Here is a 17,664-nt window from a genome sequence, read left to right as displayed (position 1 = left end):
TGGAGAAGCTAAAGAGACTTAGACTCTCGCGCAGCTTCCTGGCAGCCTGCCCACCTTCCAGTTAAATGGCCATAACTTTTAGCTCGGAAGTCCAAAAGATGCCCCGTTTGTTGCGTTGGAAACTTAAATCAAAGTCCCTTCCAATGGCGTATCATATGAATGCTGAAACCACGTGCATTAATACCAGAATTTCATATAACATAGAGATATTTCTGCATGATATTTGGACTGGAGTAAACCACGATGTAACTGATGTCGGTTTACTTTTCTCATGCATGGTTTACATTCTAATGGGCACATCATCCTCCCCTGGTTGAAAGAGAACTCGTCCTCGAGTTCGGATTAACTGGAAGCAAAGTGAGGGTTACTCCATCTTTGATGAATGAATATGTATTCTTCTTCCCATCAAGCATAGTCTGCCGATCAAACTGCCAAGGCCTCCCTAAAATTAGATGGCAAGCATCCATGAGTATCACATCACAAAGCACCTCTTCATGATAGATATCCCCAATAGAGAAATTTACAAGACACTGCTGATGCACCTTCTCCTTCTGTGATTTTTTTTAGCCAATCTAAACTGTATGGATGAGGATGCTCCACAGTCACAAGTGCAAGTTTCTCCACCATAGCTTGAGACACCACATTCTCACAACTTCCACCATCAATGATGACATCACATACTTTACCATGGACAGTGCAGTGTGTGCGAAAAATGCTCTTACGACGCCAATCATCTTCCAAAATAGGAGCAATATTCAGAATATGAGGTGTGACAAAAAGTTCACCTTCATCAGCATGTATACTTGGACAATCTTGCATTCTATGTCCCCAACCCTTGCATCGAAAACGTTGCACACCTTTATTTGCTGAATTTTCCTCCTTATCAGGCTTACTACTGCTAGAAGCATGAACGCTTGCTGCTGTAACCTTGCTTCCCGGTTCTTTCTTGCTTTGTGTGCCTCTTCCAATAAGGAGGCGTGTCTCAATTTTCACAGCAAGCTTGAATACATCATGATAAGAGTGATATGGCTGCAACTCAACAACATCACGGATGTCCTGTTGCAACCCCTGCAGATAACGAGCAATAGTTTGCTCCTCTTTTCATTTACTTCACAGCAAACAAGAAGGTGATCAAATTTTCCTGTATATTCCTCAACAGAAAGGTCATCTTACCTGAAGGCTTGTAACTTGTTGTAGGCATCTTGAAGATAGCTTTTCGGCAGGAACTTTGTGGACAACTCTCTTCGCATCTTCTCCCATGTTCTGATGCGGATTTTGCCAAGCTGCACACAACGACGTTGGAGCTGTTCCCACCAAACAGATGCATTCTTCTAATGTTTGATACTGACTAGCAGCACATTGTCTCTATCAGGGATCCTCTTGTAAGCAAAAAACATGCTCAGTCGTGTTCATCCAATCAATAAAATCATCAGGATCATACCTTTCCTCATACTCAGGAATATCAACACGAATATGAAAATTGTTTCCATGATGATCAATAGAAATCTGAGAATGGATATCATCATCACTAGAATCATCTTGTTGATTGGCAAAGGGATTGATACCGTCTACTTCTTCACTATTGTAGTCATGTTGGCCCCGATGATGTCCATGATGACCATGATCTTCAGCGTCACGATCAACATCCTCATGATGAGGTGCTTCGCGTCCAGCAGCCTCAAGACGCTCTAGGCGCTCTTGTATCTGCCGAAGTTGTTCGGCTAAGCTTTCAAGGATCGCATCACGTTCTTGGTTGGTGTTGTCGTTGCCGGAGTTTGCTCGACGACGTTGATGACCAGTCATGGTTGAAGCTCTGATTACCAAATGATGCGGAAGGGCACTCGCGGGTAGTATGGTGGACTGGATGGGCTAGCGGATGCGTATGGTGGATTGGGTAGATAATACTAGAATCACTCGAAGGTCACTCAACAAGATCAACTAGCACCAGAGATTACTCGACGGATTTCTCAACTAGGATAGCTCGGAGATTACTTGACGAGGATCAACTAGCACCGGAGGTTACTCTACGGGTTTCTCAAAGACGAGCCATGCTCAATTCTCATATCATAACGACAGCTTGGGACGAGCAAAGGACAACTTGGGGGGATTTTGTTGACGCTCGTTATGGCATGATTTCAACCGTCAATTTGATCAGAAAATTGGGAGAACTAGCATTTCTTGCACGCATATTTATCTAGAATAATATCATTTCCACATGTTCCTTGGAAAATAGAGCTATGTAGAGAATTGAGCAGAAATGGAGGGAAAACACACCTTGAATCAAGGCAAAAGCTATCGACCAATTAGAACGCACCGTTCAGCCTCACATGGATCAAAGGGCTCACCAGGACATGCAACCGACTTAGGACAACACCAAGCCATGCACCAAAGACCCTAGCGCCCACCTGCCAACCACTCAGCAAAGGGTGAGGTCAGTTGGGGCCAAGCCTAGTTCGGCCAAACCAAGCCAGCTCCACCAACTTAACCCTTGCACGTGGAGCTTCCTCATTGGCTCCCGATGGCGATTCCAAGTGCCTCCCCTCAATTGTTGGCCGAGAGACCCTTGTGCCACACCTATCAATGTGAGGGGATGGGGTAGAAATGAAGACACACCTCAAGTTGCTCTCTCTCAAGTTTCTCTCTTCTTAGTAGATAGGATAGTGGAGTTTAGGTGAAGTAGCTCTTCTTTGGGTTCCCGAGGTTTCCTAGGAGTGTCCGGTATGTGTTTTGCTCTTCCTCTCCTTTGTAATACTCAGGATTCCTTATAGAGTTATCTTCTAGATTTATGTATTCGCATAGTTTATATTCTGCGGTGTCAGCCATTATGCTATGATTAGTTTATACTCGTACCTTATACCTCACATGATTAGAAGAGTAAATCTAGTGCCACGTCAATGGTTCCGGTATTCATAAGTTTGCTCTAGAGTGATGTCTGTCCATCCGGAGGGTTGGGGCTCCACGCGGGGCATTACGTTGGAGATATGTCCCACTCCTTTTTGACTTGTTGAACCACCTGCAAAGAGTCACCATAGATGAGTAGTCGCTTGATTCCCAGAGAGATTGCTAAGCGTAGCCCGTGCAGTAGTGCTTTGTACTCGGCCTCGTTGTTAGAAATCTCGAATAGTATTTGAAACATGTACTTGAGCTGTTCTCCTCTCGGGCTAATGAAAAGTACTCCCACACCACTGCCACCGACCTTAAGTGAGCCGTCAATGTACATGACACAATGCTTTGGCTGGTTGGTTGGGGCTTCCACTTGGTTTTCTCGCCACTCCGCCATGAAGTCGACTAGTGCCTGTGACTTGATGGCTGTCCAGGGCTTAAAGTCAAGTGTGAGGGCTCCCAACTCCGCCACCCACTTGGAGATGCGCCCGGTAGCATCCCGATTGTGGAGGATGTCCGCCAATTCAAAGTCGGAGACCACCAGGATATTGTATGCATCAAAATAGTGGCAAAGCTTCCTGGAAGTGATGAGTATACCATAAAGTATTTTCTAAATTGTTGGGTAACGAACCTTAGACTTAGAGAGGACTTCGCTGATAAAGTAAACCGGTCACTGCACCTCGAAGGCGTGGCCTTCTTCCGATCGTTCCACCATGATTGTCGTACTGACGACGTGAGTAGTTGCGATGATGTAGAGGAGCAGGTTCTTGCCTGGTTGGGGGGCAGTCAGGATGGGTGGTGACTACAAATGGTGCTTGAGATCTTGCAGCGCCTCATTTGCCTCCTCGGTCCAGTTGAACTTATCGTGGAGCTTGAGCAATTTGAAGAAGGGTAGACCCCTTTCTCCAAGTCGGGACATGAATCGGTTTAAAGCTGCCATACAGCCAGTGAGCTTCTAGACGTCCTTGATCATCTTTGGAGCATCCATGGCTGTGATGGCGCTAATTTTCTCCAAATTTGCTTCGATCCCACAGTGACTGACAATGAACCCAAGCAGTTTGCCTTGAGGCACGCAAAAGACACACTTTGTAGGGTTGAGCTTCCATCTTAAACCATCGTAAGCTGTTGAAAGTCTTCTCAAGATCAGTGATGAACTCGTCGTGGGATCTGGTCTTGATGATCACATCATCCACATAAGCTTCAATGTTGCGGTGCAGTTGGTTCGCAAGGCACAGTTGGATGGCCCGTTGATTGGTGGCACCTGCATTCTTCAACCCGAAAGATATTGTAGTGTAAGCATATGCTCCAAAGGGGGTGACGAACGTCATTTTGATTTGTTCTTCCTCCTTGAGAGCTATCTGATGATGGCCTAAGTAGTAGTCGAGGAAGGAGAGCAAGACGTAACCAGCCGTTGAGTCGATGACTTGGTCGATGCGTGGGAGCGCGAAGGGGTCCTTTGGATAATGTTTATTAAGATCAGTATAATCCACACACATCCTCCATTCATTATTATTCTTTTTCAATACAAGTACAGTGTTAGCTAGCCACTCGGGTAGTATACTTCTTTAATAAAACTAGCCGCGAGTAGTTTTGCTAACTCTTTCTTGATGGTCTCCCTCTTGTCAGGGGTGAAGCATCGTAGTCGTTGCTTTTTTGGAATGGCTTTAGGGTCAACTTTTAGGCAATGCTCAATCAACTCTTTGGGTACCCCTGGCATATCCACTAGTTTCCATGCGAATATGTCCCGGTTAGCCCTAAGAAAGCTGATGAGCGCGCTTTCCTATTTGCCGCCAAGCCGCCCCGATCAAAGCAGTCTTGGATGGGTCACCCACTTGCAGCTGGATGGTCTTGATGCTGACGTCGCTGGGGTTGGGTTTAACCCTCGACTGGCTACGCCACTGGTTGGAGACCTCCATCTCTGTGTTGGTCAGCTTCAGCGCGGTCGCGAGTACTTCCGCAGATGGCTCTGGCATGCATGAAGTTGTGGCGTACTCGATCGCCTATTGGTCATAGTCATACGACTTCTTCAGGTCACCATGAAGTGTGAGTACACCTATCTTGCCTGTAGCAGGTAGACACAGTGGAGCATGGCCATGAATTTGGCTAGTGCCGGTTTGCCAAGGATAGCATGGTATGAGTCGAAATCCGCCACCTCGAATGTGATGTACTCAGTGCGGTAGTTGTCTTTTGTCCCGAAGGTGACTGGCAGAACCACTGACCTGAGTGGTGTAGCCGCGTTACCGAGACGATGCCGTAGAAAGGGGCTTTGCTGGGAGTGAGCATCTTGGATATATCCAGTCCTATCTTCTTGAGAGTACTCGCGAAAAGCAGGTTGAGGCCGCTCCCGCCGTCGATGAGTACTCGGGTTAACTGTGAACCCGCCACGACAGGGTCTAGGATGAGCAGGAATTTTCCTGGCTCGGAGAAGCTGGTCCATTGATCGTCCCTAGAAAAGGAGATTGGGACCTCACTGTATCTCAGATGCCTTGTCGTGGCCGGCTCCATAGAGAGTATTTCGCGCAGGGTTAGCTTCTGCACGCGCTTGAAGGGGAATCCGCCGTCTCCGCCGAAGATGACATTGATGACGTTCTTTGGATCCTGGAAGTCTTGAGCCCCTGACTTGTCACCTCCTTCATCATCCTCCTTGTCCTTTCGCTTTCCTACTTGATGGAGGGGTGGTGCGTTGAGTGATTTGTGATGGCGACGCACTTGAAGAGCGTGTGCCGTGACTTCGGGTGTATCGAGCATTGCTTGTGCATGACTTGCTCGTATTCCGAGTGGTTGTTCTTTGACTTCTTGCCACGTGGGTTGCACTCGACAGCCATGACTTGGGGAAGCAGTCGTTTTCCTCATCCTCCTGGTTGGCCCACCGCGCCATCATGTTGCGTAGCTCCACAGCAGTAGTCTGGCGGTTGCACCCGAAGTCGTGGTATGTGTTCTTCGAGAAGAGGCCATTTTGGAAGCAACGAATGATGTCCTCATCGGTGATGTTGGCGATGGTGGCGCGCATCTCGAAGAAACATTGTGTGTGGGACCTCAGGGTCTCGTTCATCTCTTGCTTCACCTGGGAAAGGTTGTGGCGAGAGCCCGCCCTGATCATGGATCCTTGGAAGTTATCGATGAAGGACCTCTTGAGATCCTCCCACGAGTCGATGGAGTTTGGCTTGAGGCTTTCAAGCCATATGAGGGGCGCGAACTCTGGAGCCACCGGGAAGTAGAGAGCTTTGGTGGAGTTGGATCCCCCTGAAACTTCAATAGCAACGGAGTAGCATCAAATCCACTGGCGTGGGTCCTGCTTACCATCGTACTTGGGGATTCCGACTGGTTTGAAGTCCTTTGGATAGGACTTGTCAGTGATGCTGGGGGTGAAGGCGGGGAAGCAGTCGCTATCATTGTTGTCGTGGTGCCTGCCAGTACGGTCCCTTCTCCTCGCTTAATGACAAGCCGCGTGTTGTGGCCTTCATTGATCTTCTGCCTGAGGTCGATTGTGGGAGCGTCGTGTAGGTTAGCCTCGACTGGATCTTGGACTTGATGCCTTGCCCCATGCCGGTTGCGAGGGGGTTGTTGTACTTCTTGTTCATTGTTGCTACGCGTGGATGGCTGGCCCTCATTGCGCTAGCGATTGTCGTTCCTCCGACTCCCATGGCCTCCTCCGAGGGTGTGACTGACCAGCGCGGTATCACCATGGTGCTTAGACCTCGAGGGCTGATTACGAGTGGGAGACACTGGATGTTGCCCATCGAGTTGCACGAGCGCGCGCTGGGTCAAGTACTGCAGCCTTTGTATCTGAGGGTTGAATGGGAGTTGTTGAGCCAGGAGTGCTGCTTCTATGATGGTGCCAATTGGCATACGTTACTTGCGGTCCACGACTGCTGCAAAAGCACTGTTAAGATCCCTTGGTACGCGGGCGCGATTCTGCGCGTTGCGCCTGCGTTGAGCGCGCTTGGCGTTCTATGCCCGCGCGGATCATTCGGTGCTCCTCATCTTCATCTTGGGGAGAGTTAGCTGTGGGCTCATCGGCTGAGACGTCTACGAGTTGTTCGTTGTGGTACTGGGGGTCTAGCTCATCTTTCTCCACGTTGCGAACGGAGGCCATGCAGACTTCACGATCCGGCGAGTGGTTAGCCCTAAGGCTGTGGTCGAGTAGCTCTGTGCTACTTTCTCCTTCTTCCGCGATGGGAGAAAGAGGTCTACCCTCCTGGAAGGGTAGTTTCTGCATGAAGGCCACAAGGCGGGAGTCGTAATCGAGTAGTTCAAAGGGCTCAAAGCCCTCCAATACACGAAACTTCATTGCGGTGTTGATGTGCTAGTTAAACCAAGAAGGCTACCCGAAAAAGATTCGGTGTGGCCGTTAGGTTGCAAGTGGTTTTCAATGGTGGGGGCCACCCGACAAGTAGTGACTCCCACATCTCCGAGTCCTTTTCGGAGCTGGCTTGAAGACGTAGTACTACGCGCAGAGTACTCTTCGTTTGAGTCCTAGTAGGTGTCAAAAATGGGGGCCTCCCGGCATGGGGTGGCGCCCACGTCCTTGATCTTGAGTAGCAAATCCAAATCCTCCTCCAAGTTGGAGAGGGATTTAGATTGTGAGGTCTTTTTAGATCGGTTCAAATCTGACCTGAATAGATCTGGTGCATCATGAGTGGAAGTCGTGTGGAAAATGGACACCTTCTCGATCTGCTGAGCCAGATTGGGAAGCAGCACCTCATCGAGGTTGTCAATGAAGTCGTCCAGGTTACTGCTTTGGGTTGATGAAGTTGCCTCCGGCTCCTTCGAGTTAGCTAGGTGGCTGTTGAAGCCACCCAAATCGTTGGCGACACAGATCCAGGAGCCGAAGATGAAAGTCATGCCCTCATCGAGCATAACGCTGGTGAAGTTGAAGGATGCCATCGAATTCTCCGGTGGATGCTCGATGAACACCCCTACCTGGCGCGCCAGCTGTCGGTGTTTTACCACCACGCCCACCGAGGGATACCCCCGAGGTGTTGAGTTTGTAGGTGGGGTATCGCTGAGATCAGAAACTCGAAGGTGCAAGGAACACAAGGTTTAGATAGGTTTGAGCCGCCGAGAGCATAATACCCTACGTCCTGTGTGGTTTGTATTGCCTTTGATGATGATTGTGTGACATTCAGGTATTAGGATTATAACACATTAAATTTTAGTATAAAATGTGCATGTCTTGATCTTGTATATGTGTGTTCACATGTTAATGCAAAAGGGAAAAGATCATTTGTGTAATTCTGAAAAATATAGGTCCTTTAGTGTTAAATGGGTGAAAATGGGGAGTGAAATCCAAATACATGAAGGTTGATTTGGAAAAGTCAAGAATTTGCTTTTAAATCGTGAATATAGAGGAAACTACACATAGGATATAAGTGTAGTGTAGTTTTTAAATAGGATTTATTTAAAGTTTAAAACTTTGCCAAGTTTTATGTTAATTGCTGATCCTTAGCTCTTTTGCCACTGAACTCTAAAGCAAAGTTGTAGACTTTGTCAAACCCTATATTTTTCCTTTTGGGCCTATTTTCATTTGAGCCATGGTTTGAAAGTTACCAAGACATTACAGTGAGGTCCCTGCACTTTTGGAAAATCACGAACCAGTCCTCATCTTCCTCCTCCAGCCCCGGCCTCCTTTGTTGCTTTGCCCGACGCACCGCCGCAGCTCTTGCCAGCCATGTGCCGTGCACCGCCGCCCCCGCGCTGCTCTGAGGCGACCCACGTGCCACCTCTGCCCAGTGCCACCGCTCCCCCGAGCCGCGCTGGCCACTCCCCGCCTTGCCACGCTACCCGGCCATCTGCCCGAGCTGCTCTTCGCCGCCGCTCGCCGTCGCTGCGACCTGACCAGCACCACCTCCTGCTCCCTGCCAACCCCACGCGTCGCTCTCAAGCCAGCCACCGCCTTAGTTCTCCCCGCTGCCGTCTTCCACGCGCGCCACGCTATCCCCGCCGCTACCCGAACTCCGCCGCGGCCGCCACGCACGCCGTCGACCCCCAACACTGCCTCTCGCCCAGTGTGCCCTCTCTAGTAACTTAAAGCACGTACTGAGCTCAAAATGCATCTCCTCTTCTACTCCTGCACCCACAATTTCACGGCCATTTCTCTTTCCCGACCCGGCGCCTTACCGGACCTCCGCCACCGCCACTGCTCGCCGTCGTCAGCCGCCCCCGCTGCCTCCGAGAACCGATCCAGTGCTACTAGAGCACCACCGTGACCCACTGGTGCTCCCAAGCCCATCCAATTTCATTCTACCGCGCCCGAACATCATCTCCTGCAGCACCGGCAAGCTCCAGCCCGCCGCCGCTCGGCCTCGTCGCCGACCCAACGCCACCCTATCCCTCAACCCCAACCAAGGTTACTAGCAGCACTACATCATCCCGCAGAAGTGATCTAGTTACTCCTTCACAACCCTCCGACACCCCAGCCAGCAGAACGCCCTGCCGCCATCGCTGCCGGTGAAAGCCCGAGGTCCACCTCACCGTCGACAACCCCCTTCCGCCCCACCTCCGGCCAAATTGGGTACTGCAATCGCATCCCCACATCCCCACGGTGCTCATGCACATCTCATCTGTCCACGTTCGCTGGCCCCTCACCAAGAATAGGAGCACGCCACCACGGCCGCCGCCATTCCACGCCGCCGGCCGTGCTCCTCCACTATTCCTCGAGCACATCACCCACCAACAGGCACCACTTGTCCCGTGGGTCATGCTAGGCCTGTCCTTCCCCGCCAGAGACCTTGCCGCCGGCGAGAACATGCCGGACAGACCGCCACGACCACCGTCGAGAGCTGGTGAGGGCACATTTGCAAATTCTTTTCCTGTTCTAAGGGCCCTTGTGCAAAAACCCGAGGACCCTCTGTGAACTGCCTTGTTATTTCATGTGGGCAAAGCTGCCAACTTGTAAAATCCATAAGAATTTGTAGAAAACTCCAAAAATTGTGAAACTAGTTTTTCTGGAAACTAGAAATCAAATTCTACAACTTTTATTAGTAGAGTTTGATTTGAAACCCGATGTTTTCAGAGTTATTTAAAAGTTTAGAAAAAGAGTATCTAGTGCATAACTTTTGCATACCAGCTTATTTTCTTGTGTTTTTTGGTGTATAGCCTCTTTAGGTCATAAGTAAGCTTGTGTAAAAATTTCATTCTTAGTACTGTTTTGTAGTTTAAGTTCTTTTAAACTTTTGCAAATCAAATTTGAAGTGGTTTGAATTTATTTAAGCATGTTCCTGAAGCTTTTCTATTTATATCTTTTTACCATAACCTAATTTGTTGATAGTTAGTTCATAATCAATTTTTCAAGAATTTATAGTTCTGATTACTTAGGATTTAAATTTAAACCTGAAGTTTGAATTCAAATTCAAATGCTTTAGTTTCTATTTTCAGAAAATTATGAAAAATTCATAATAAACTTAACTGTTGAAAATGAGCTTATCCACAAAAATTCAAGGTCAGAACCTTTATGATTTTTAAAATAAAAATCAAACTTGTTCAATTACTTTAAAAAGTAATTCCACTAATATGACAAGGCATTAAATACAAATAGTAGAATTAAACCCCCCCTCTTATTTCATGAGTTTATGTTTGTTAATTTGTTGGATTGTAACTTTATCATGAAATAAAATCTTTAACTCAAGCCCCATCTCACTTAAATCATTGCATATCATATAGAGTCAGCAACACTCGATGACGGAATCTACGAGCTGGTTCAGGAACCCGAGCTTGGGTTTTCTGAAGATCCTGCAAGCATCGCCGAGATATTGACTAAAGCCCCAAACCAAAGTTCGGAAGTCCCTGACACTCCTGACCCCAACCCCACTCAAGAAGGCAAGCCTGGTGCATAACCCAGTATTTAATTTACTACAATCTTATACTTATATAGTATATTTTGCATTAAGTCTAGGAGTTGAAATGGAACCCTAGACGCATAAATCCTAGGAATCCAATGTATTGTACCTGAGTCCTTATCGCATAGATGCTCTTCTAATAGGACCGGCAGAAGTCGGGTGATCTCCTGTCACTCGCGCGACATAGGAGTTGCATGTTTACTATTTTGCAATCATTATAAGGATGATGGACAGGGTCATGTGCAGTATCATGACCTGGAGGTTTACCGTGTCTGTTTTGATAAAAGTTGTTAAGGTCGCAGTGTGTGGTAGTGGTGGCTAAGCGTTTGAAAGTACTAGCCACATGCCGCGAAATATGGTAAAGTGGTAAGCCTAGTAACCAATCGGCCCGAGGAGTGGACATACCTCCCACCACTCGTAATTTGGTTTTTCTCACACACCGACGTGCGGGAGTATGTTCCGCGCAGCGGACAGGAGTACGGTCATGTAGTCGCGCTACAGACGTATGTCCTGCACAATTGGTGTGCATACGGTCGTACAGTCGCTTGTGGTGGCCCTGTTCCACGAGTCGGAATGAAAGGCAAACGATTGCTTCGGAACTATCATTGGATGTTCCAAGCGTGTGAGTTAGGTTTGCCTTGTAAGGTTATGAAATTCGATTCAGAATCGTCCGTTTCTCACGGAGATTGAGACTGCTTATTCCTTCTGCCACATAGAGTAAGAACAGTAACCATTATGGAATCTGGATGGATGTTAATCTCTACCTTGTCTGACTAGAATAGGTGCTTACCTAGAATGAATAATGAAACTAGAATCTGAGAGCTAAAATCTGAAAGTTAGCTCATACTCTTTGTTGCTTTTCAGCTAAAATTAAACCTAGAACCATTTCAAGACTTCATGAGTTTAGTTATGGGCAAAGTATACCCTAATCCTGGGTAAACCTTGCTGAGTATTAGTATACTTAGTCTTGCTGGTGAAATTTTCAAGTTTAACCCTCAAGAACCCCACGGATAGTCCTGCATGGCCAACCTCTGTTCCGTTTGGCTGGTCCGTGGAGTGGGATCCGTCCCCGGCTGGCAGTGACCCTCCTGAATGACGCCATGCTTCGGGCTGAGTGTGGTGTCAACCTTCGCGACATGTGTAGTCGCGTGTTAATTTTCTTCCGCCGTGAACCTGACAAGCATGTTTAGCTTGTTGGTTTAAACAATGTTTGTTTATTACCTTAAGTTTGAACGGTTTGCAATGATGTTTAATATTCTGTGAATTAAAAGTTGATGAGCTGTTATGTAATTGTAAACCCGCCTTCGTGCGAGGTAAACCTGCTTCGATCCTGTTGAACCATGGTTGTATCGGGCGGAGACTCGACAGACCAATGGGTTGTTCCGTTTGAAGTGCATTGAGTTAGTATCGGCTGCATAGTGATGACTAGCGCACTTGAGCCGGAATAGTTCAGGCGGTTCTGCCACAGATTGTCCCCGACGGGGTCCCTATCCACCCTTATATAGTCTAGGGGATAGGTTTACATGGAAGTCCTAGTCGGGTACAAGCCCACGAGTCCTACCCGAGTACTTCTCGGATAGTTTCCTATTGTGTCCGACTAGTCTAACTAATCTACGAGTAATCCTACTGCATTACGAGTAGTTACAACAGATGTAACATGTGGGCCATGTCCCACCCGGTATCCTAGGATAAGTATGCCAAGTGTGCAGTCCTGTGCACTCGGGTCTGACAATTGGGGCCCCAGTTCCCGTTTGTGGTGATTAGGCATAGGTCAGCTGGTGACAGACTCCAGATTCTCGACAGCCGATCTGTATAGTTATCAGGTCCGTTCGACTGGCCCTGATGGCTCGTTGCCTTTCTTCGAACAAAAACCACAGATCATGCTCCTGTCAAGACTCGGATGCGGGTCAGGATGTCATGGCGCGTGCGCGCCCGAGTGCCAGCCGCTAGTGGGCCCATCTGTTTCCACCCCTCACTCTAGTGGTGTTCTAGGGCGGTTGTGAACCCGTTGGCGAACCAACCTTCGAACCCTCGGAATTTGATGGGTCGTCGGGGCATTTTCAGCCCGTATCCCTTCTTAACTGCGGGGGCTTTTGGGCCCCCTTTTTGCTAGGCATGCCCCCTGAGGGGTCAGGCCCGATTATGGCATGCGCACTCCTCCTAATTGTGGCAGAACCAAACTGAATTATACCGGCTCAAGTACGCGAGTCCACTCCCGAGGGCTCCAACGTGCTTCAAACGGTATAATCCCTTGGCCTGTCGGGTAACGTCCCGATAAACCACCGATACACAGGATCAAATAAGGTTACCTCATACGAAGGTGAGTCCAGAGATACAGTCACCATCAAATTTTACATGAAGCGTCCCCCCATCAGGGAAGACTTAAAAGTGTTGCTTTATCAGTCCCAGGAGGCTGATAACACTTTTATTACATCAGATGGTACATCACCGTACAACTCTGCGCGGTAATGGGCAGTGAAGCGCCACTATCGCGAGGATTACAACCAAAACCCACACTACTACACTAGCTACGAAAAGAGGATCATCAGAGTCTTGCGCCATGCGGAACTCCAACGGTGGCCTTAACCACAGGCAAGACTGGGTGCAGGACGAAACCCTACTTGTTGTCTGCGGGGACGTAGTCTGGGTCTTCCACTGTAAAAGTAAGAATGGGGTGAGTACAAACGTACTCAGCAAGTCCAATCACACCCGCGGAGGGGGTATAACAGAAATAAATGCACAAGTTAATCCAAGGATAGGGTTATGGTTTTATTTGCGGAAAACTCGGTTTTATGCAAGGGTTCGTTCAAAATATTTTCAAAATAAGTTTTCAAATACCAAGGAGCACGTGCTGTTGATCCACACAGGATCCAAACTTTAAGCTGCTACCGGGCTCCCCGTCCATCGTAGCCCACGGCACAACTGCCGGACATTTTCCAAATAATACACACACCAATCCCAGAGAAACACTAGTTATGTGACCACACGGTAACTTGCCCAATACCGTGGGCTTGGCTATTCGAATAGATTTTTAACTCTGCAGAGATGTGCAACTTTACCCACAGGTGGGGTACCACAGCACGAACACCTTAGTGCCGGTGCAGATCCCATCAAAGCCCTTACCCACCTTAGCTAGACCTGGCTAGCCACCACGGGATCTATCAAGGGGTCATTCGGCCTATCACAGAGGTTTAACCGGGGCATAAGTCACACAGAGCTTATCCACAGAGCTTATCCCGTCTCCTTGATCACCCGTTGCTCCCAGCTCTCCTGATGGCTATCAGACTAACTAGCGGGGTTAGGCTAAGCCGTTGCCCATACAACGGTCAAGTGGTTTGCACGACAGGAAGTTAGGTGAGACGACACATCAACTCGGTCCTTAGGGGTGACAGGATGGATATCTCCCTTCCTCGCTCAACCACATAGGTATGAGCACACCAACGGCAATTCACACAGAAATGCCATCCATCCCGTCCGACTCATCTTTCAGAACCACATTTTATCCCTTTCCCACACGCACACACACTTCCTTTGCAAAACCAGGTGGTCAAGGTATGGTTATCACAAGTAAGGGTGGCTATCCTACCATGTTTTCAGCATGCAAAACCATGCAATTTCATAAAATAGGCCACTGGGTTATGTTTATAAAAACTAGGACAGAAACATGCATCAAAGGGCGGGATTGAACTTGCCATCATCAAACCCTTGCGGGAGGTCCTGATCAAAGCACTGTCCCTCGGGCTCGGGGTCGCAGAACTGGTCCTCGTTCGCTTGGTCACAGTCGGGACCTTCCTCGTTCACTCCGTGTCCTACGACGCAAGCAAGCAGACACACGATCAAGCGAAAGAACTAAAAGCTTTCATCGTTGAGCTTGAATCGGAAATAATTTAGTTACGGAGTTAGGGGTGATATTTTTGGGTGGTTTCTTAATGGCAGGGCTAGAACTATACTAGAAAGGGCGTGGTAAAGTTTTGGGTCGATCGGAGATCGTTTCGCACATAAAATGACGGGTTAAATAGAGGTTCAGGGGTTAAACAGGGTTCAGGGACTTATTCGTAAACAGTTAGGCTATAGAAGGGACTTGATTATAATTTCCAGAACTACTTTGGGGTATGTTAGAAAGGTGTAGGGGTTTGTTTGATATTAGGTTTACACGGCTGGGGTCGTTTTCCTAATTAACTAAGAGTAGAAGGGTCTATAGCTAAAAGTGGCACGGGGGGTGTTCTTTTGGAAATACAGGGAAGGGGGGCTTTTGGGCAAAAAGCCCTTTCTTCCTCCCCCTTCACGGGAAACAGAGGAAGGGGGGGGAGCCTCTGCGCCGGCCGATTCCGGCGGCCAGGCTCGGCGGCGGCTCGGGGTTTGGGGGGGAAAGGGAGAGGGAGAGGAGGGGACTTGATTCCCCTACTCACTTTGGCTCGGGGCGCGGCGAGGGGGCGGGGCGACGGAGGGCAGCGGGCGGCGGCGTTGGGCTTGGGCAGGCGGGGGGGGGGGGCTGGGCGTGCGGTGGCGGTCATGGGGGTGCCGGGGTGCTCTTCGGCCCCTTTTATAGGCGGCCAAGGTGGTGGGCGGTGGTGGGCGGTGAGGGGGGCCGGCGGGCGGTGCGGAGCACCTTAATGGCGCTCGTGTCGCCGAGCGGCGGCGAGGACGTCAAGGCCAAGGTGACGGGATGGCTCGGGCACGTGGGGCGGGCGCTGTGCGGGCACAGGGCGGGTGCGGCAGGGGAGCAGCGGCAAGCAGCACGGCTGACAACGGGCGGCGCGGCGTCGCGGCTCGGCGTGCGCGTGCAGCCCGGGTGTGCGTGTGCGAGCGCGTGGGCGCGGGCGTACGCGGGCCAGAGCACACGTGCGCGGGGAAGGCGGGGAGCAGGGACGCGTGGGCGCGTGCGCGGCGGCTCGGGCGGAGCGCGGCAGCGGCGGGCGGCACGGAGTTGCGGCGCCGGGCGCGCGCGCGTGCGCGCATGGCGCGGTGTGGCGCGGGCCAGGGGCGAGGTGCGGGCGACGGGTGGCACGGCGTGGCGCACGGCCACGCGGCGCGCGTGCGCGTGCGGCACGGCCGAGGCGGGGCCGGCAGCACTTGGGCGCGCAGCAAGGGGAAGGGAAGGAGAGAAGGGAGGAAGGGGGAAGAAGAAAGAAGGAAGGAAAGGGAAAAGAAAGAAAGGAAAGGAAAAAAAAGGAAAAGAGAGATTGGGAAAAAAGAAAAGAAGGGAAAAGAAATGGGAGGGAGGAAAAAGGGAAAAAGGAGAGGGAAAGAGAGAGAGGCGCGTCGGCGCCGGTCGCGGCGGCGACCGCGGCCGGCCGGCCACGAGCGCGGCATTCGCGCGCTGCGCGGGGAAAAAGGATCGCGCCGGCGCTAATCGCGGAAAGCGGTCGCGCGTGAGCGGTGCGGAATGGGACGGCGGTCAAGTCCGCTGTCGGTCAGAAAGGGTTAGGGTTAGGGTTTTGACGTCGAACCGTTCTTACACGAATTACTCTGGCGCGTGATTTAATTTAGTGAATTTTCAGGGCGTCACATTACATCACAGGAAAGTTACAATACAAGAGTTTCTTAAAGCAGTGCGAAGTTCTAAATTTAGAAAAGACATTACAAATTGTAAAGCTATGGTTTTTAGCAGCGGAAATCATACGTGATGAATACAACACGTCGTCAAAACGGATGTCATGCTAAGCCCGGGCACAACATCACTCGGTATCACCAATGTTGGTTGGAGACGGACCCCATTCCACGGACCAACCTTCTGAAAGAGCACAGGGCCAAGGCAAAGGAAGAGTAGGGTCTTCAAGACATTACCTGCAAAACATATAACTAGCAAGGCTGAGTATACTAATACTCAGCAAGGCTTACCCGGGATTGGGTATACTTTAGCCCATAACTAGACTTATGAAGGCTTATAATAGCTCTGGGTTTGGTTTCAGCTGAAAAGCAACTAAGAGTAGATCCTTATTTTCAACTTTTAGCTTTCAAGTTCTATGTGATTATCCATTCTAGATAAGCACTTATAACTAAGCAAGCAAGGTAGAGCTCTTTATCTCAACCATCAGTATTACTTATCATATAGTTGCTCTTGTTACTCTGTGTGATAAAGGGATTAAGCAGTCTCAATCTTCGTGAGAAGCGGACGATTCTGAATCGAATTTAACCTTGCAAGTTAAACCTAACTCACACGCTTGGAACATCCAACGATAGTTCCGAAGCAACCGTTTGCCTTTCATTCCGACTCGTGGACAGGTCCACCACAAGCGACTGCAGGAACATACGCACTTCCAAAGTGCAGGACATACGTCTGTAGCGCGACTACAAAACCCGTATTCCTGGTTGCCCTTGCAACACGTATTTCCCCAATCGAACATAAGTAACCAGAAGAAGCAAGACGAGTGGTGGGAGGTATGTCCACTCCTCGGGCCGATTGGCTACTAGGCTTACCGCTTACCATATTCCGCGGCATGTGGTTAGTACTTTCAAACGCTTAACCACCGCTAACACACACTGCGGTCTTATCCAATTCAACAACACAGACGGGGTATCATCTCATCCATGATACCTCACAAAACTCCCGTCCGTCATCCTTATAGTGATTACAGGAATGTAAACATTACAACTCCTATATCGCGCGAGTGACAGGAAATCACTCGACTTCTACCGGTCCTATTAGCATAGCAGCTAGTCGGACTCAAGTGCTAGTATTCATCACATTGGTTCCTAGGGAAATGCAACTAGGATTTCAAGCAATTTCTAAGAACTTAATGCATAGAATATGTAAATAGATATAGATTGCAGTGTAATAAAATAGTAGGTTATGTCCGGGGCTTGCCTTTATTGGTGGGGCTGGGGTTAGTCAAGTTAATAACGTCCGAACTTTGGTTCGGGCCTTCAGAGAATTCCCTGACGAAGTTCTCGGGGTCTTCAGGACAATCTCATTCTGGTTCCGGAATCTGTAGGAATTTCC

Source organism: Panicum hallii, chromosome 1, assembly GCF_002211085.1.
Source record: "Panicum hallii strain FIL2 chromosome 1, PHallii_v3.1, whole genome shotgun sequence".
Taxonomy (NCBI): domain Eukaryota; kingdom Viridiplantae; phylum Streptophyta; class Magnoliopsida; order Poales; family Poaceae; genus Panicum; species Panicum hallii.
This window is presented reverse-complemented; position numbering follows the sequence as displayed.